We start from the raw sequence: 21,245 nt of genomic DNA, 5'->3' as shown, positions 1-21,245 counted from the left end.
ATGAATAGGAAAAATTTATTAAGTGTCGCCTCACAAGGGCTTGGTAGGTTCTTGGGTACCAAGTCAAGACCGATGCCCTATTCTCCTTGGGTCACTACGCTTAGCTCCCTCCTTGGTCCATATGCCTTGTCTTGAATTTTTTGATCTCCTTGTCCACTTAAAGGCAATCGATGGAGTAGTTACGGGACTCGCGATGGGGAGAGATGGTACTCGACCCTCACCCAAGAAAGAATTTGCTCTTGACCCTCTTCTCTCTCTCTTACTCTCCTTTACTACCTCTCCCTCTCCTTCTCTTCTTCTCAAGATGGCAGCAGGGGGGGTGTTGAGATATCAAGCTCCACTCGTGATATGCCAGGGTGACCATTGTGCATTTATGTCACCGATTTGTTATTTGCAGATGCGGTTGGTACACCACCCATGAATAATAGCTAGATGACAGCTATCCTTATCTACTCTAGTTCGTAGCTCAGTTAGTATGCCACCTTAGTTAGTTGAGTTTGGTTTTGAGACCCATATATAGGGTTCTTCTATTTCTATGTACTTGAGTTCTTTTTGGCTTACACAACTAAGAAGAGAAAAACCGTTTTCAGCCTCCACCTTTGTGTGTATTCCCCCATTGTGCAAGCAAGAAAGCTACAAGTGAGACTCCTTCCTTCTCTCCCACAATCTTGACATGGTATCAGAGCCTTGTTTGTGGTAAGAGCTCAACAAAGCAAGCTAAGTTAGCGGTGTTCTGGTAAGAGGACCAGTGTTGATTTCATTTTTCTATTTTGGGAGCAAGTCTCTGCATGTAGCACAGCCAGAAAGTGCAAGAGTGCATTGTCTCAGATTGAGACACCCTTCACGGTGTAGCAGGAGGGCAGTATATGCTGTGGAGGAGGCTTTAGCCCTTGGTTGCTTTGTTTTTCTGTTTTGAGGCCATTTCGGGGCCTGTTTTGGAGGCAGAAGTTTTTTGCACACACTCAGGAAAACGCCCTGTTTTATGCTGTGCGACCACTGTTCTACAGGTCGGTGAGAAGTTACCACAGAAATTGCATCGTATGCTTGTGTGCGGAGACATTGGGAGTTACAGAATCATCCTTGTTTCCTATTTATGCAAAATCGTCACTAGGAAGTGACTGTGTGGTCAAATACCACTTTCGCCAATTTTGCAGATTTGCCCTTGTGAGGGTGAAGCTGTGTTTTTTACAGTGACAAATTTTTTCGCAATGTTCTGTAATGGCGTTTGATTCTCTTTCACAGATTGTAACTGAAAACCTTGACAAGAACAACTTCCAAGCATGGAAGTTTAGAATGACGAATTTCCTTATGGGAAAAGGATATTGGGAATTTGTTGCAGGAAATGAAGAAGAACCAGTTCTTCCTGATGTTCCCAATCAACAGCAAATGCTGGCATTTAAAGCATGGCATGAGAGAGCCACGAAAGTTATGTACTGGCTGTCTATCAGCATTTCAGACTCTATGATTGTGTATATTCAAGATGTAAGTACGCCAAAGGAGGCATGGGATACTTTGTCAAAAATGTATAGCACAAATACACAAGCCAGGAAAATGCAGCTCAAGCAAGAGTTGCACAGTGTGCAAAGAGAAAATATGAGCATCAATGACTACCACATGAAGGTGAAGAAGATTGCAGATACACTTGCTTCCATTGGCTCGCCAGTGGAAGATGATGATTTAGTTTCTGTGACCTTGAATGGTCTAGGAAAGGATTATGCACAGTTCCGAACATCCATTTCCGTCCGTGAAAGATTTCCTGATTTTAAGGACTCAATTGCTCTTATAATTTCTGAGGAGCAGAGAAATGGTGGTGCATCTTCTTCAGGAGGAACTTCAAAAGAAGCTGTCTTCTACTCAAATGCTGGAAGAGGTAGAGGCAGAGGTAGAGGAGGCCGATCTGGAGGCCGTGGTAGAAATCAGAATATGCAGCAAACTCAAGAAAACCAATCCTATGGAGGAGGACGTGGTAACTCTAGAGGCAGGGGGAGCCAAAGAGGTCGTGGTGGATGGCAAAGAGTCCAAAATGCAAATAGCAATGTTGAATACTACTACTGTGGTAAAATGGGTCATATGGCTAAAGACTGCTATAAAAAGCAGAATGACATCATGAATGGGAAATTGCAACAAGGGAATTATGCACCTTCTAGTAGACAGGGTGATGACAGAAATGAGCATTTGTTTATGGTGCAGCACATGAACAATTCTGTGACAAGTGCAGAAGAAAGAAACGATGTATGGTATGTTGACTCAGGTGCATCAAACCACATGACAGGTCATGTAGAATGGATGGAGAATGCAAGGAAAATGGAAAAACCAGGATTTGTGGAGACTGGTGATGATACTGCACATCCTATTGTGCAGATTGGAAAAATTCCTTTGTCTATGCAGGATGGGAAAAAGAAATACATGTCCGATGTATTTCATGTCCCGAATATCACCAAGAATCTGGTTTCTGTTGGTCAAATGGTTGAGCAGGGCTTGCAGGTTAGATTTAATCCTCATGGATGCTTTGTTGAGGATATGAAAAATAAAGGTCGCTTGATAGCAAAAGGAAAGAAGAAGGGCAGAATGTTTACGTTGGATGCAGACATGCCTGAATTGAGTGCAACAATGTTTGCACATGGGACCGGTGTAGTTGCAGATATTGATATCTGGCATAAACACATTGGCCATGTTAATATACAGCGACTTAAATCAATGTAGGCCCAAAATATTGTTGTAAGATTGCCTAAATTCAAGGTTGCAGAAATGCATAAGGTATGTGAAGCCTGTCAATTTGGAAAACAGGCAAGGAAACCATTTTCTAGACATGTTCAAGAGAGTAAGAAGCCATTGGAATTAATCCACTCTAATGTGTGGACTACTAAAGCTGCATCTCTTGGAGGTTGTCATTATTTTGTCACTTTTATTGATGACTATAGCAGAAAAGTTTGGGTGTATTTTATGAAAAAGAAAAGTGAAGTTTTTGGGCATTTCAAAACCCTTAAAGCTATGGTTGAAAAAGAAACAGGCCTGCAAATAAAATGCCTAAGGTCAGATGGAGGGGGAGAGTACCTCTCAAATGAGTTTGCAAGGTTCTTGCAGGAGCATGGCATAAAGCAGCAATATTCATATAGTCATACCCCACAACAAAATGGAATTGCAGAAAGGAAAAATAGGCATATTGGAGAGGTATCTCGTGCCATGCTCAACGAAAAAAACTTGCCAGATTTTTACTGCGCTGAAGCAGTTGCTATAGCAGTCTACATAATGAACAGGACTCCCACTGCAGCAATACATGGGATGACTCCAGAGGAGAGGTATACTGATAGGAAACCAGATATTTCTCATTTGAAAATTTTTGGTTGCATTGCCTATGTTCATGTGCTAGATGAGTTGAGATTCAAGTTGGATCCAAAAGCTGAGAAGTGCATCTTTATTGGTTACTCTCTGCAGTAGAAAGGGTATAGATGCTATAATCCTTCTACTCGTAAGTTTACAGTGAGCAGAGATGTTGTTTCTGATGAGATGAGTAGCTGGTATAAACCAGTAAATGTGATTGATAATGTAGATGCACAAAATGGTAATGCTGCACAGAATTCACAGTAGCAGTCATAGGATATTAGTGGACCTGGAGCGTCCTCTAGCAGTGGTTCACATTCTTCGCCATGGACAGGCAAATTAAGATCAGGAAAATCTTCTCAAAGCATTGCAGATAGTGGTATGCATGTATCACGAAAAGGAAAAGAGAAGGTAGATCAACCCATGTTTGATGTGAATGCAGGTCACTCTTATGTGGATGGTGAATCCACTGGCTCAGAACAGAGCATTGATGATGAGTTGGGTATTCCTTCTATTATTATACCTGGAATAAGGAAGACCAGGATGTTTTGAGAGCACCTGGGAGTCAACCTACTTTACGCAGGTCTACCAGAGCTATGTATCCTGTGGATAGGCTGAAATATGATGGATTTATAGCCATTCACTATGCATATATTGTCAAAGTGATACAGGAACCAAAACCCACTTCTTTTGAGCAAGCCATGGGAAAAGAAAAATGGGAGAAAGCCATGGATGAAGAAATAGATGCCTTGGAAGCAAATGCTACATGGGAATTGGTACCTTTGTCTAAAGGTAAGAATGCAATTGGCTGTAAGTGGGTTTATAAGGTGAAGCACAATGCAGATGGTTCTGTGAACAGATACAAGGCAAGATTAGTAGTCAAGGGGTATGCACAGACATACGGCATTGATTATGAAGAAACATTCAGTCCGGTTGCAAGGATGGCAACCGTAAGAGCAGTCATTGCTATGGCTGCATCAAAGGAATGGTCTTTACATCATATGGATGTAAACAATGCCTTCTTGCATGGTGATTTGCAAGAAGAGGTCTATATGGAGCAACCACCAAGTTATGTGCATGTTGTTCATCCTGAGTTTGTTTGCAGGCTGAAGAAAGCCTTGTATGGCTTGAACCAAGCACCTAGAGCATGGTCTGACAAGATAGGGCAGTATCTTGTCACTATTGGCTTTTAGATTTCCAAGGCATATTTTTCACTTTATGTGAGAAAAACAGAGAAAGGTATTATGCTACTTGTCATTTATGTTGATGATTTAATTATGACAGGTGACAGTGATGAAGATATCCTTCATGTGAAAATGCTATTGAAGCAAAAGTTTGAGATGAAGGATTTGGGAGAGCTACATTATTTCTTGGGCATTGAGGTGATTAGATCACCAAGTGGGATATGGCTCTTGCAGAGGCAGTATGGATTGGACATGCTGTCCAAATATGGGATGACAGGCTATAAGCCTATTTCAATTCCTTTGGAGCAGAATGTGAAGTTGAGGGCAGATGCAGGTGAGCTTCTCGAAGACCCTACTATGTACAGACGCATAGTAGGAAGTTTGATTTATATGACTATTACCAGGCCAGATTTGAGCTATGCTGTTGGATTGGTAAGTCAGTTTATGCAGGCTCCAAGGAAACCACATTTGGACGCGGCTAGACGCATACTCAGATATGTGAAGTTCACATTGCAGTATGGACTGTTTTATGAGACTGGGGTTCAGATATAACTGCATGGATACACTAATGCTGATTGGGCTGGTAGTATTTCTGATAGACGATCTACCAGTGGATATGTGTTCTCTTTTGGGAGTGCTGCAGTCACTTGGAGTAGCAAGAAACAGCCTACAGTTCCCTTGTCGAGCACAGAGGCTGAGTACAGGGGTGCAGCAATGGCTGCATGTGAGGTAGCTTGGTTGCATAAGCTACTTTATGATATGCATCAGCCTACAGATGGGCCAGTTGTCATTTATTGTGACAACATGAGTAGTATACACTTGGCAAATAACCCAGTCTATCATGCTAGAACAAAGCACATTGAGGTGCATTATCACTATGTGCGGGAGAGGGTTTTACTAGGTCTTATTGATCTAGTTTATGTCAGCACAGAGGATCAGCTAGCTGACATATTCACGAAGGCATTGGGCGCAGAGAAGCTGCGCAAGTTCAGAGACCTGCTTGATGTGCAGGAATTGGGATTGAGCTCGAGGGGGAGTGTTGAGATATCGAGCTCCACTCGTGATATGCCAGGGTGACCGTTGTGCATTTATGTCACCGACTTGTCAGTTGTAGATGCGGTTGGTACACCGCCCATGAATAATAGCTAGATGACAACTATCCTTATCTACTTTAGTTCGTGGCTCAGTTAGTATGCCACCTTAGTTATTTGAGTTTGGTTTTGAGACCCATATATAGGGTTCTTCTATTTCTATGTACTTGAGTTCTTTTTGGCTTACACAACTAAGAAGAGGAAAATTGTTTTTAGCCTCCACCTTTGTGTGTATTCCCCCATTGTGCAAGCAAGAAAGCTACAAGTGAGACTCCTTCCTTCTCTCCCACAATCTTGACAGGGGGGAGGGGAAAGAATAACATGTCGGTGGTAAGGAAGGGGGAGATTCACAAAGGAAGAAGGGTAATAGTTAGGGAGAGAAAGAAGGAAGGAATTATCATCCCCTTAAGGAGGGGGGGAATTTATAAGGGATACAATGCATGACAATTGGAGGGAACAAAGCATCATGGTAAGGAGTCCTTAACTCCACTCTATGATCCTCATGCTCATCGTCATGTAGTATAACGGAAGGTTTAGTGGGGGTTTTTCGTCGTCTACTTGCCTTCTCCCAGTGTCGATTTGGAGTTCCACTCCCCTCCTGTCATCGTCATCTCTACCTACGTCAACACTCCGTTTAACTCCTCCTCCTTTTCATAGTTCAACTCCCCCTCCCTCCACCAACCAACGGCATTGACAAGAGGGGAAATGCAATAATAAAATTTCATTAATAAATTTTCTTTTTTATTTTGTAAAAAAAGGGAGGGGGAAAATTCGACGGTGATGGCGGAATGAAATAGGGGGGATCTTCATAACGCCGACGGTGACGGAATATTACATCCTTCCCCCCCTTAAGGAATCAAGATGTCCTCATCTCAAAAGGAATTGGGGGTATTGTTAGTTGAGAGTACTCTCATCAATCCATGTGGCATCCTCTTCTAGATAGTCCTTCCACTAGATGAGATACTCTTTTAGGGTTCTACTCCTCATTCTTTTTTTCGGACTGTCTAGGATTCTATCTCGCTAGAGCTCAAGGATTCCTTGGCTTGGCATTACAACTTGGTGATCATTGAGTACATGGCTAGGATTGGATACATATTTCTTTAGCAGGCTAACATGGAATACATTGTAAACTTTTATGTTCTCAAGGAGTTGGAGTTTGTAGGCATTAGGTCCTAAGCACTTGAGGATCCTATAGGGTCCGCAATACCTTGGACTTAGTTTTTTGAATTCTCCCAATGATAAGGAACTCTTCTTGAGCTATACTCGAATAAAAATCATATCCCCTCCTTTGAAGAGTCTCTCTTGTCTATTTAGATCCACATAGGCTTTCTGCCTATCCTTGGCGGCTCTAATATCTTGTCTAATGGCCTTGACCTGCTCATCCATCTCCTCAAGCATTTTCTTGGAAGCTTCTACCCTCAAGGTAGGATCTGAAAATTTTAATGGAGTACAGCAATCATGTCCATACAATGCTTGAAAAGGTGTCATTTGAATGCTTTGTTGGTAGGAAGCATTATAGATGAACTCTACCAATGGTAGATATTGGATCCATTTCCTAGGTTTGCAACAGCAATATGCCCTAAGAATGTCTTCAGTGACTTGGTTGACTCTCTCCATTTGGCCATCAATTTGAGGGTGATAGGCTATACTGAAATAGAGTTGAGTCCCAATGGCCTCGAATATTCCTCTCCAGAAATGGGATGTGAAGAGGGAATCGAGGTCACTAATGATCCTTCTGGGCAGTCCATGGAGTCCGAATATCTCCTTGATGAACAATCTAGAAATATCTGAAGCTTTATAGTTTGTCTTGACTGGAATGAGGTGTGCAACCCTAGTGAGCATGTCTACTATAACCATAATTGAATTGTACCCTCCTTGAATTGAAGGTAACCCAACAACAAAGTCCATGCTGATAAATTCCCACTTCATTTGGGGGATGTTAAGAGGTTGCAGCTTCCCATGCATCTTAACATGTTCTACATTAATGCGTTAGCAAGACAAACATCATGTGACATATTTGAGCACGAGGATTCCTTGGTTTCATCGTCATTCTAATTACTATAATTGTAATTGGCCAATTTTAACATCCACCGCTTCAAGGCAGCTCTTGATTATAGAATAACACTAACAGGTTGCCACTTATAGGCAACTCCCAATAAATGCACCACCTATTGGGACCTAAAATGGGCTTGACACTAGCTATCAGTACTAGCTGGGCGTAAAATGGACTCAACTTTGGCTATTGGCACTAGTTAGGCCTCTATAACACTCACAAGACAATCCCACATGGCCTCGCAGCCATGAGCATCTAAGGAAGACGCTACGCTAAACTCTAATATCAATCTTGCATTTGTAATTGGACATAGTCTAACATTTTTCCTCCCCTACTCCTCAAAGGGAGATCCCATATGTCTTGGTATAATATACCACATAACACAAACATAAAGGAGACACCCTCTCGGCTGAATATCGTGGCCCCACTGCAGCTCTTCTACACCGAGAGGATTGGCCTCTCAATGCGCTGTGCTCACTTAAAGGACATATGAACAATCTCCAATCCTTGATTTTGAATGATCCAGGAGACTTCAATATTTCCTCACCAAGCACGAAACGATCATCTGACCTACAGCAAGGGTATCCTTACACACTCCACATTGGTCATTTATTAGGCAATCAAGTGCTATGGCTCCAAGTTTTATACCATGTGGCATGCAAAATGTAGAAGTGTATGACCATTGTGTGAAACCATTTTATGATTAGAAATCAGCCACATGGTGTGCAAAGACATTTCTTTAATGATTTTCGACATACTTCTTGTTGCGACGTTGCTATAGACTAACACCGAGTTTCCTTATGCTACTAGTCTCTTTAAACTTAAATGATTATCAACCTATATGCTATGCATAAACCAAATAAATCAGACTTTCATGTATTTTCAACAACTAAACACACTCACGAATGCTCTCTCCCCCCTACCGTTTAGGTTTTGCAACATTGCATAGGTGTAGGGTTCATTTTTATGTTTTTTTTCATGTAGAAAGCAATAAAAACCACACTAAAATATACAAACAAGGATGAGCTTAATCCTCGTGCCTCAAACGTTTCACACATCCACAAACATGGATCATATTTTTCCTTATTTATTTATCATGAAAAACCTATTTTTCTCCATTTCTCTCTATTTATTTTTATTTATTTCTTCAAATTTTATAAAAAATAAAAATTGTGAGCTCTCACTGATAAAATCCAATCAATCCCATTTTTATATTCATTTTTATTCCATGGGAACTCAAAACACTCACTAAAACCCCCAATTTCCATGATTTTTTCAAAAACTGCACTTTACGGGTTTTGCGTGTTTTAAGAAAAAACTACTATACCATCAAAAAATTTGGTTTTTTCTTTTATTTCAAAGATAATTCAGCATATGCAACCAGGATGAATTATCGTCAATCATTTTTTTCAATTATCTTTCATCAAACAAAGAAAAGGAACACTTACTCATAGAAACATGCGTGTTCAAGGTGCGTATCTCGCGATTAAGAGGTTGTTGATGCTTCCCTCTTGCCGCTGACACACTCTTCAGCCCTTATCTACATCCTCTACCACTCCATCAGCATCATTTTCTTCAAAATCGTCATCATCTCCCACCCCCTTCTCTCTTTCATTGATACATATGAACAGTCCACAAGAGGAGCGAGGAAGGAAGAGAGAGAAAGACCAAAAATCAGAATTTCATTCCCTTCATCATATTGTACATGGTTACCATCAAAACCTTGCCCTCTCTACATAGATCAGGGATCTCCCACTCTCTCTACATGATTGAGCATCCAATAGACACACAAATCTTGGAGTGCAAATCAAAAAACGTCCCCCTCCCTGCATCTCGACATGTTTTTGCATGTTTTCTTTATGTAGAGTTTCATTTCATTTCATTTATAAAATGTCCACTTTAAAAAAACCACAATCACACTACCATGGTAGGGTTTTTTGTCTGTTTGGAGGTGCAAACGGACTCCAATTTGCAACTGGTTGGAGATCTAGCTTCGTGATGTTGAAATCTATAAAATTGGGGCCTGTTGAGTGTTGAAATGACTTATTTTTTGGCTGATTTTTGTTGTTTTTGAGAGCTGAATGGTTGATTTTATGAGATGATTGATTGGTTTAGAAGTGGTTTGAGTGTTTTGGATGATATTGATTGTGTTTTGGAAGTTCATGATGTTTATTAGTGGTTCTGTGATGTTCTGATAGGTTCTGATTAGTTCTGTATACCTTCTGTTTTGTTCTGTTTTGGTCTGTTTTGTTCTGATTGTCTTCTGTAAGGAGGGATGGAGTATTGATTGATGAAGATTGAGATCTTGTGAAAGCTTATTGCATAGTTTGTGAGATTTTGGAATGGTTTGAGTATGAGTTATGTGGTTTTGATGACCTTCTGTAACCTTCTGTAGGTCTTCTATAGAGCCTCTGTTTCTGTTCTGTTCTGTATTGTAGCTGTTCTGGTACTGTTCTGTAGACTATTCTGTATGCTTCTATGTGTTCTGATGGATGAGAGTGTAGCTTGGGAAAGTTTTCTAGCCTTGGAAAGAGGTGAATACAAGTGCAAAAGAGCTGAAAGAAGTGAAAAAAGTAGCTGTTGAAGACTCAAGTAAAGACTAGAGTGAAGTGACAGTAGTGAGCTATGAAAAGACATTGTAGTGGCTCTCGTGACTCTTCATATCAGACATACCTCTTGGGAGGGGTATCCACGACCTAAGAGGGATTATTGAGAGTGATTTTGAGAGATTGTAGTGAGGATATGATGTATTATTGATGGAGAGAGAGAGAGAGAGTCAGAGATAGCCAATTTTACTAAAACAGAGTGATTGTATATGAGAGATTGAGAGAGAAGACTATGAAGATATTGAAGATGAATACTATGTGATGTATTTCCATTCAAAGATGGTGTATTCCTTTGCTTTCTTTGTTCTATTAATTGATTTTATGAAGATATTGAAGAATATGGTTGATTCTATCAAATCTGTGGGAGATCTACATAATGCTGCATGAAGATTTGTTGTGCCTGGTGTTCTTTTCTTCATTGTGATCATATGAAACATGATAAACAAGCTTTTTGATGTTACAAGATAGATTTTCTTGCAAGAGAATTCCCTTTTCCTTGGTGTTCCTCTTGGGGCTCCATGTTTTTGGTGCGCAGCCGGGGAAACTTGCCAACAACAAGCACCAGAAGAGGCTGAAAATGAAAGAAATGGCATTGCTAAGAAGAGAAGAATTCAATGGATGTTTGTAAAGTTCCTTCTTCCATTGAAGAGTTGGAATTTCTCATAATCAAAGCCACTTTCTACAAGAATTTCATCCCACAATGGCGGAAACACATCACTATCATGATACATGCTCTATGTGGTGGACAGTTTCCTCTTCTTGTTGAAGCAGCAGAAACTTGCATCTTGGTGGCAAACTGTTTGGGAATAAACTGAAGAGAAGAAACAGAGAGAATGACCATCCATGGAAGATTTGGCATTCATTGAGAAGTTTCCAGACAACATCAAGTGGGAGATTGTGAAGAAGCTTCAGGAATCTTGGTCTGTAGAGGTTCACAAAGACAAGAAGGAAAAGAGTTGGAATTTGTTCGTGGATGCTCAACAGCAAGATACATGGGATGCTTGGTGCACTGATAACCTTCTGTTTGTTCAATTAGCAACCCACTGGAAGTTGGTAGATAGAGTGTTTTTCACAACATACACTGTTGAAACCATCAGAAGCTGGCATTACTATGATGATGGCACCACCACAATGCTCAGACGTATGCATTTTGACACCTTCAAAACTGAATACCTTCCTCTGTGCAGTGGAATGAAAGCAAAATTCAGGGACGTTGAAAAGAAAAAAGTAGAAGAAATGTTGGCAAGAGAGTCCTCCAGAGACTGAAGCCTTCTGTTAACCCTCTGTGGAGCACTAACAACATAATGGAGCCAACCCCCTGATGAATGACGCAATAAAGAGGCAAGCGTTAGAACGAGTCCAGAGGTACGTGAGAAGAGAGAAAGCAAAAATCAAGGCTGAGAACGAGCTCGCAGCAGAAGCCGCCTTTGACGCCCTTGCGGAACTCTTTACAGAAGTTCCAAATGGCACATCAAGCCCTTCCTCCTCCTACTTGAGGTCCACTTCCAAGCCAGATCCGTCCTGGAAATATTGATGACAAGCCAGTGAATGTAGTCCCATTGCCAATTTTTAAGGGAGAGTACAATGAAGACCCCGATCTTCATGTAGCAGAGTTTATGGTAGCATGTGTGGCTAACAATGCTAGAACCCCTGAGCATTGGTTAGCAATATTCCCCGCCACTTTTAAGGGCGCGGCGTTTCAGTGGTATGAGAGACAAGCAGCAGGAACTTTTGGCACATGGGATGACCTGAAGTTGGCCTTCCTCACTAAATTCAGACATGAAGGTTTTGAAGAGCGGATGCGAGAGGAATTTATGAACCTAAGTCAGTCCTCTGGAGAAAGAGTAGAAGCTTATGTCTCACGAATGGAATCCATCCTGAAGAGATGGACTAACCATAATCTAGATGATGGCATTCAGAAGGGAGTGTTTCTCAAAGGATTACAACCAGAAGTCCGTAAGTTTGTGGAGCTACAAAGACCAGCCACCCTGCAAGCTGCAACAGAAGGTGCAAGACTGTACGATGAAGTGGAAGCTAGATTAGCGATGAATACAGGAAGAGGAGTCCTACCTCCTCTGATGCCAGGAATGATGTATCCACCAAATGCAGTCCCAGGGACTGTTCCCTACCCCTACCAACAGATGCCCCCAGTATCACAGTACAGTGCACCAAATCCACAATGGCCACAATCCATACCTCAAATAATGGTTCAACCACAACAACAATGGTCCCAACCAATTTCCTCAATGCCAAATCAGGAGCAACAGTGGAATCCTACCAACTGGAGCCAACAGCCAACAGTTCAAACAGGAGCTCTGAATCTGAATCAGAACAGTGATTCCTCTGCACCAGCCCAACCTGTTTATACAGTGATTACAGAGACTCCTCAAAACCCTCCTGCCAGTGCCTCAGGAGGAGAAAGCTTGAAGGACTACTTATCCAACTCAATTGCAAACATCAAAAAGGAGTTGATGGATGTGATTACAGAGCAGCTACAGACACTGAAAGTGAACACCGCTAGCATATCCAATGTTGCACGAGCAGGAAGAGATGTGATGCGGTCAAATACTTGGTGTGATAAGTGTCATCAAGCAGGCCATTTAGCCACTGAATGTACACGAAAACTAACCATTCCTGGAGCCTTCTGTTCCTACTGTTTGCGGAAGAACCATACAGAGGACATTTGCTCTCTGAAGGAGATGCATGATAGGAGAAGGAAGGAAGAAGACGCAAGATTTAACTTGCTGGAATCCAAAATGACAACACAGGATATTGGATCCAAGCCTAGAGAGTTTGGTCCTAATTTCGGACCTAGAAGATTTCCATCCCAAAGTTACAGAGGAAGACAGTCTGGCGGTGGTCAGAGATCAGAAGTGAAGTGTTATAGATGTGGAGAAAAGGGACACATCTCACCAAATTGTCCAAATCCCAGAAGGTCAATGGATTACAAGCCCTTATGCAGTCGATGCAAAGGAGAAGGCCACACTGCAAAAGATTGTCCAAGCCCAGCCCCAGTGAAAAACAGTGCTACTGATAGTCCGGCCAAGGCTCAAGAGCCTACCTCCAATTTAGTGGAATTGGAAGTTGCTGCCATCACACGTGCAAAGAAGACGAAACCACCTATCCAGAAAGAAAACAATCCTCCTGCCAGAACAGTGAAGTTCAATCCTCCACCAGAAGAACAGAATAGAACAGATCCTGACAGTGCCGTACAGAGCACTACAGTGCCACAGAGAGTTACAGAGACACTTCCAAAGACAGGACCAGAGGTCCAGGAGACAGAAGAGGAGGAAGTGCCACAAGTGGCAGAAGAAGTTCCCATGATGCCTCTTTAGAAGAAAGAGGAAAAATGAAAATGGGTGTTGCCCCATTCCCTAACCGGTTAGAGAAGCCAGTGGATCCTATTAAGGAATACGATCTAGTCAGAGATCTAGATACCTTTAAACCAAACCTTACATTCCGACAATTATTGATGTTGTCTCCCAGTTGCCGAAAAAGGTTCAAAAGTATACTGACAAGAAGACGTGGATTAAGGATTGCTCCCTCAACAGCAACAAAGTCCAACAAAGCTCCAAAGCCTGTCAAAGAAGTGGACGTAGCTAACGCCTTCCTAGATCCGGGTACTCCAGAGACCGGCGTGTGGATAGAAGGCTGCTTCATTGCAAATGCACTGATTGATGGTGGTTCATCAGTGAACATTATGACGGATGTGACAATGAAGGATTTAGGCTTACAAGGTGTGCAACCAACCCAATGGCTCATCAGACTGGCGGATCAGAGCAGAATCACGCCTTTGGGCATTCTCCCATATGTGAAGACTACAGTGGCTGGAAAAGATTATTGGCTAACCTATCTGGTGGTGAAGCCAAACTCTTATGGTACATCCTATCCTCTGTTACTGGGCAGACCATGGCTTTTTGAAGCCCGAGCAAGGATTGGTTCAAAGGAACCTTGACCTTGGGTAGAGGACCCAACAAAGTGGTGCTGAAACTGTATGGTTCTCAAAAAGGACATGGATCCACCTCCTTGGAATTATCTTCTGACTCCCCTAATGAGGCTACAGATGGAACATCAGCAGACGAAGATGCTGTTAAACAGATCTTTCCCAAGAAAACAATGGCATGTTCCTTAACTGTGGATACTGTAAGCCGACTTCCAAAATATGCAAAGCCATTATCAATGGGTGAATACTTCCTGCCTGAACCATGAATGACTTCTGAAATCACTTCTGACAGTGAGATGGAAGCATGGATTTACTGCTCTCCCTGTTACATGGACATAGCAGAGACAGAGACAGAGGCAGAAGAGGAAACAGAGAATCTGTTCTTCTGTTACGGAGCTCCTACAGAGACAGAAGCAGAGACAGAAGCAGAGACAAAAGCAGAAGCAGAAGCAGAGATAGAGACAGAAGAGGATGAATATGATATGGACGAAGAAGGTTATGAAAGTGAGCCAGAAGAATCTATCCCACCTGCAAAGGATACATTTGAAGAAGAAGTTCCAGAAGCATCAGAAGTAGACGAGCTCATGCTATGGGACAGAATGACGATGGTACCATTTGGTCTGGTAAATGGATCTTCTTATATGCAAAATCCTTATAAGACATGGGTTAAGAAGAACAAGCCGTCTTTCAACAGTGGTTCATGCCGTCCTCACCCATCCTTGCCAAAGAAAGATGATGATGATGCACCGTACTAACAAGCACCAATCCCACCAACCCAACAGGCATCAGAGGGTCCATGTTATGTGACATTCCTGGACGTGCCATCAGAAGATGAGTCTTCAAGCCAAGAGGTAATTAATCTTGAAACCAAACCCGAAACGGCCCTAATCCCATTTCAACATCTCCAGAGGCAACCTAAGTCTCCACCAAAAGAAGAAGTGGGTTCTAGTGGGACATCAGAAGAGGATACCACTCCTTTGAAGGAGTCGGATCTGTACCCAGAAGCAGTCCATGGGACCTTCATTCGTGAAGTAGAAGGTGAAAGGCAATTAACATTTGTGGATGCAGAAGGTACTGAACGCCACTTGAAGGTGGGTAGCAGACTCCCACAAGAGGAGTTGTCAACCTTGTACAACTTGTTGAAAGAAAATATGGACGTGTTTGCATGGTCCTACAAAGACCTAAAGGGGATTGATCCCACAATATGTCAACATCATATTGACTTGGAGCCTGATGCCAAGCCAGTACAGCAAAACGAGAGAGACGAATGAACCCAAATTATTCCACATTGGTGAAAGCGGAGCTGCTGAAGCTTCTGGAAGCCGAGTTCATCTATCCAGTGGCAAATAGTCAATGGGTTTCACCCATCGTGGTTGTACCCAAGAAGAATGGCAAATTGCGAATATGTGTGGACTTCCAAAAGATGAATTCCAAGACAAAGAAGGATCACTTTCCTATCCCTTTCACAGACCAACTGTTGGACATAGTGGCAGGACATGAGCTTTATTCCCTTCTGGATGGATTCAGCGGATACAACCAAGTGCAGATAGCAAAAGAAGACCAATCCAAAACAACCTTCACCACAGAATGGGGGACCTACGCTTACCGAGTGATACCGTTTGGACTCTGCAATGCCCCTGTTACTTTTCAACGAGTCATGATGGCCGCATTTCAAAATCATCTGCACAATTTTATTGAGGTATATTTGGATGACTTTTGTGTCTACAGTTTGATCCGAGAACACTGGGAACACCTGGAACAATGCTTTGACCGATGCCGGGAGTATGGGATTTCCCTCAACCCCGACAAATGCATCTTTGGGGTCTCTTCTGGAGTTCTGTTGGGCCACATTGTCTTTGCACAAGGGATATCATCAGACCCTGCAAAGATCGAAAAGATTGCAGCTCTGACAGCACCCACCAACCTCAAACAATTGAGGGGATTCTTAGGCCATGTGGGTTACTACAGAAGGTTCATAGCTCATTTTGCAACAAAGGCAACCTCCTTGCACAAGCTTCTGAGGAAAGATGCAGAGTTTACTTGGACGGAAGAATGTGACAAAGCCTTCCACACTCTAAAGCAGTGTCTGATTGAGACACCCATTCTGCAACCTCCTGATTGGACGAAGGAGTTTCATGTACACACTGATGCATCAATTGAAGGCTTAGGCGCAGTTCTCTGCCAGAAGGGTTCCTTGAAGCTGGATCAACCGATCTATTATGCGAGCCGAAAAGTCACTAATAGGAAATGAAACTATACAGTGACAGAGCTGGAGTGCTTGGCAATTGTGTTTGCCCTAGAGAAGTTCCGCCATTATCTCCTATCCACCCACTTTAAATTTTATGTGGATCATGAGGCCCTATCCTTCCTGATGAACAAAGCAGATGTGAAAGGACGAATGATGAGATGGCTCCTTCTATTTCAGGAGTTCGACTTTGAGGTGATTACTAAGCCTGGTCGTTCCCATGTTCTGGCTGATCATCTGTCGCGTATCCCACAAACTGCAGACAAGGAGCAGGATGATCCAGACCTCCCTGATGCTTTCCTATTCTTGGTAGAAACTGTAACTCCCTGGTATGCAGACATTGCCAATCTGCTGACAACCCAGCAGTACCCTCCTAGCATTTCTAGTTGAGAGAGGAAGAATCTTATGTTAGAATCAGCCCCCTACACCCTGCTAGGTGGTGCACTGTACAAGAAAGGCAAAGATGAAGTGCTCAGAAGATGTGTTGCAGGAGATGAGATTGGGATTGTTCTGAAGGCTTGCCATGACGAGCCATGTGGAGGTCACTTTGCAGGAGAAGCTACAGCCAGGAAGGCTCTGCTAGCAAGTTACTGGTGGCCTACCATTCATAAGGATGCCTATGATTACTGTAAAAGATGTGATGCTTGTCAGAGAATGGGGAAACCCACAAAGACAAGTGCCATGCCACTACAACCTATCCTTCCTTTAAAGCCATTTGAGAAGTGGGGCATTGACTTCGTAGGCCCAATCAATCCTCCCACCAGAAGGAAACAGAACCGATACATCCTTGTATGTACGGATTATGTTACAAAGTGGTGTGAAGCTAAAGCTCTAAAGTAGGATGATGGTAACAACGTGGCCCTGTTCATGTACGAGAATATCATCACCCGTTTTGGCAGTCCCTTAGAGCTGGTAAGTGACAGAGGCACTCATTTCCTTAACAAAGTCATGGAAGAGTTGACAGAGTTGTATAAGATCCACCATCGCAAGTCCACTCCTTATTACCCTAGAGCCAACGGCCAAGTCGAAGTCACGAACCGCATCCTCTGCTCGATTCTGACAAGAACGATTGCCGCACATCGTCGTGATTGGGATGATTGACTTACAGAGGCCCTCTGGGCATACAGAACCTCCCATAAAGCCGCAACAGGACAGACACCATTCCAGCTGGTGTATGGTACAGAAGCTGTTTTTCCTATTGAACTGGAACTACCCTCTTTGAGAGTGGCTATCAAAGAGCGTTTGGGGGACGATGATTCACTACAACGCCATCTCCTGCACCTGGAATGTTTGGACAAAACTCGCAGGATGGCTCTACAGTGCATGGAAGCCACGCAAGCTCGACGTAAGGCTTACCATTACAGCTTCATCAAGCACAAGGAGTTCAAAGAAAGTGATTTGGTCCTAGCCTATGATTCACGATTTGGCAAGTTTCCTGGCAAGCTCCAACAGCGGTGGATGGGCCCCTATAAGGTACTTGCCGTCAACCCTAATGGCTCTGTCCAAGTGCAGACCGTTGATGCCTCTGATGATCCCTTTCTGATCAATGGATATCGCCTGAAGAAGTACTTCCCTCCTTGGGGATCTTGACAATTACGTCACTTGATCCTTTCCCTCATTGGCGTGGAACTCTACTTCTTATGATGCTACTTCTGATAGCCATTCTTCAGTCACTCTTGATGAGGTGGACACAACCCTCTATCCCCTCCACCCTACCTTCCAGCCTTGATCTCTTATCCTCTATTTTCCACCAACGAGATAGTGGTGAGGTTGGTTCTGACAAATGGTCTTTCTACCATTCCCTTGCTCAATTCGAAGAGAGAGAAAAAAAAACAAACAAACGAAAAAAAAAGAAAAAAAAAGAAAACATATCGGTCATGGGAGAAAAGGACTTAGGTCCCTGTCATGCCGACCTATTCTTCGAGAAAAGGTGGAAACACCCTCGGGAATAGGGGAAAAAAAAGAGAAAAAAAAAACAAAACTGTTATGAGAGAAAAGGAAGCAACTCCCTGTCATAGCAGGCCTCGTTCCAAGAAAAGGTGGCAAACACCCTTGGGCGAGAAGCTGGCTGTGGAAAAGGTGGTAACACCTAGCAGTCCAGAAAGTGGACTCATCACTTGAAATTTCCAGGATCTAGTTCCGATGCTGCCTCCCTTAGTACGTTGTGTCCTGGGTCTCTCTGCAGAGTGTCTAATTGTCCTCTAGCAGACGACATGTTCCTATCCAACACAACATTCGATTTGATGGCTACCTCCCTGGGTATGCCTTTTCAACAACTAACGACGCAATCTTCATCGACAAACAATCAAGTGACGTGAGCTTTCATCCTAACCGGATGGGGACGTGAGCATGGGTTGCCCTCTGTAACTATCCACAGAGAGTGAGACAGAGGGTGGGCCGAGTGACCAATCTTTTCCCTTCAAATCAAATGAGAGGTGAGAAGTGTGAATGAAGTGTTGCACGCACGGGATGGGCCTCTCAATGCACAAAGCACAATTTGTTTCTGTGCACTGCACCATAAGGCTCCCTGGCCTTCCTTCTCGCACCGTATGTCGGCACAGGGTGGGATGCACAGTTGCACCATCAAATGCGCACAAGGCATACAACCTTTGCACAAGTGACTGTGAGGATTACATCAATGGGTTTTAGGAAAGGGCTGCCCTCCTGTATCTATCAACAGAGCGTGAGACAGAGGGTGGGCTGAGTGTGACTGGAGTTTCTTCAATCAATTACCAAGAGGTGAGATTGAGGGACGTTACGACACTTGGAGTTAGGTATGTTCCCATTTCCCTATGCACCCACGGGATGGGTCTTTGCCGTCATCACAAGACACATCACCATGTTCTGTACACTGCACTCTAAGGCTTCCTTGCCTTCCTCCTTGCACTTATGCCAGACGGGTTGGACGCACTAATGCACCATCAACTGTGCACCCTGGCATACTCCCTCTGCACCATTCCCCCTTGTCGATTCCTAAAACAAGTACGAGATATGGGTTTCAATCCTTATTCCTCGAGTGATATTAGTCATGGGGCGAGTGACAGTTCTTTCATTCCATTTGAGTGATTGTGAGTTGAGTGCAATATCCCTCATCATCAACGAATTTCCTGCGATTCCTTCCATCAGCTACCTCCCTGGGTGCTGCCACATGGTCCCTGCCATGACGGACATGTGCCGAGAAGATGCCTTGGTACCTCCAACAGCCGACAACGACACCGGATGTGCCATCGACACTCAACCTTGCTTCTTGACAACATGGGCCAAGTTTTTCTAACCCTACAACTTTTGTTTCTTAGTGGCGTTCATGTTTTAAGTGTGGGGATGTTAGTGGATGGTCTGTGGCGTGGTCCTAGGTCCTTGTTGCTCGGTTAACCCTATCCATTAAGGTCTTAAGTGTGGGGACGCGTCCCTGCGCGTCTACATTGCATACCCTTCTGCATATGCCTTAACCTGCTAATGCCTCTATGCCATGACTTGTTGTTACCCTGATGGGGTCCCTTCCCACCCATTCGTTCATTTTCCACCCACCCTTGGGGTTGTTCCCTTGCAGTTTTCCTTCATTCCCTACTTTTGAGGTCCTGCTATGAGATTGCATCCTACGTTCACCATGTTGAGATATCGAGCTCCACTCGTGATACGCCAGGGTGACCGTTGTGTATTTATGTCACCGACTTGTCAGTTGCAGACGCGGTTGGTACACCGCCCATGAATAATAGCTACATGATAGCTATCCTTATCTACTCTAGTTCGTGGCTCAGTTAGTATGCCACCTTAGTTAGTTGAGTTTGGTTTGAGACCCATATAGAGGGTTCTTCTATTTCTTTGTACTTGAGTTCTTTTGGCTTACACAACTAAGAAGAGGAAAACTGTTTTCAGCCTCCACCCTTGTGTGTCTTCCCCCATTGTGCAAGCAAGAAAGCTTCAAGCGAGACTCCTTCCTTCTCTCCCACAATCTTGACATGGTATCAGAGCCTTGTTCGTGGTAAGGAGCTCAAGAAAGCAAGCCAAGCTCGCGGTGGTCTGGTAAGAGGAGCAGTGTTGCTTTCATTTCCTGTTTTGGGAGCAGATCTCTGCAGGTAGCACAGCCGGAAATTGCAGGAGTGCATTGTCTCAGGTTGAGACACCCTTCGCGGTGAAGCAAGAGGGCAATATATGCTACGGGCAAGGGCTTTAGCCCTTGGCGACCTTGTTTTTTTGATTTGAGGCCATTTCGGGGCCTGTTTTGCAGACGGAAGTTTTCTGCACGCACTCAGAAAAAGGCTCAGTTTTATGCTGTGCGACCACTGTTCTACAGGTCGGTGAAAAGTTACTGTAGAAATTGCATCGTATGCTTGTGCGCAGAGACATTGGGAGTTTCAGAATCATCCTTGGTTCCTGTTTATGCAAAATCGTCACTAGGAAGTGACTGTGTGGTCAAATACCACTTTCGCCAGTTTTGCAGATTTGCCCTTGTGAGGGTGAAGCTGTGTTTTTTGCAGTGACAGAATTTCTTGCAGTATTCTGTAATGGCGTCTGATTCTCTTTCACAGATTGTCACTGAAAAGCTTGACAAGAACAACTTCCAGGCATGGAAGTTTAGAATGACGAATTTCCTTATGGGAAAAGGATATTGGGAATTTGTTGCAGGAAATGAAGAAGAACCAGTTCTTCCTGATGTTCCCAATCAACAACAAATGCAGGCATTTAAAACATGGCATGAGAGAGCCAGGAAAGTTATGTATTGGCTGTCTATCAGTATTTCAGACTCTATGATTGTGCATATTCAGGATGCAAGTACGCCAAAGGAGGCATGGGATACTTTG

The sequence above is a fragment of the Lygodium microphyllum genome, chromosome 7 (assembly GCF_053477565.2).
Source record: "Lygodium microphyllum isolate KBCC chromosome 7, Lygodium_microphyllum_v1.1.10, whole genome shotgun sequence".
NCBI classification, from domain to species: Eukaryota; Viridiplantae; Streptophyta; class Polypodiopsida; order Schizaeales; family Lygodiaceae; genus Lygodium; species Lygodium microphyllum.
Note: the sequence above shows the minus strand (reverse complement) of the source record.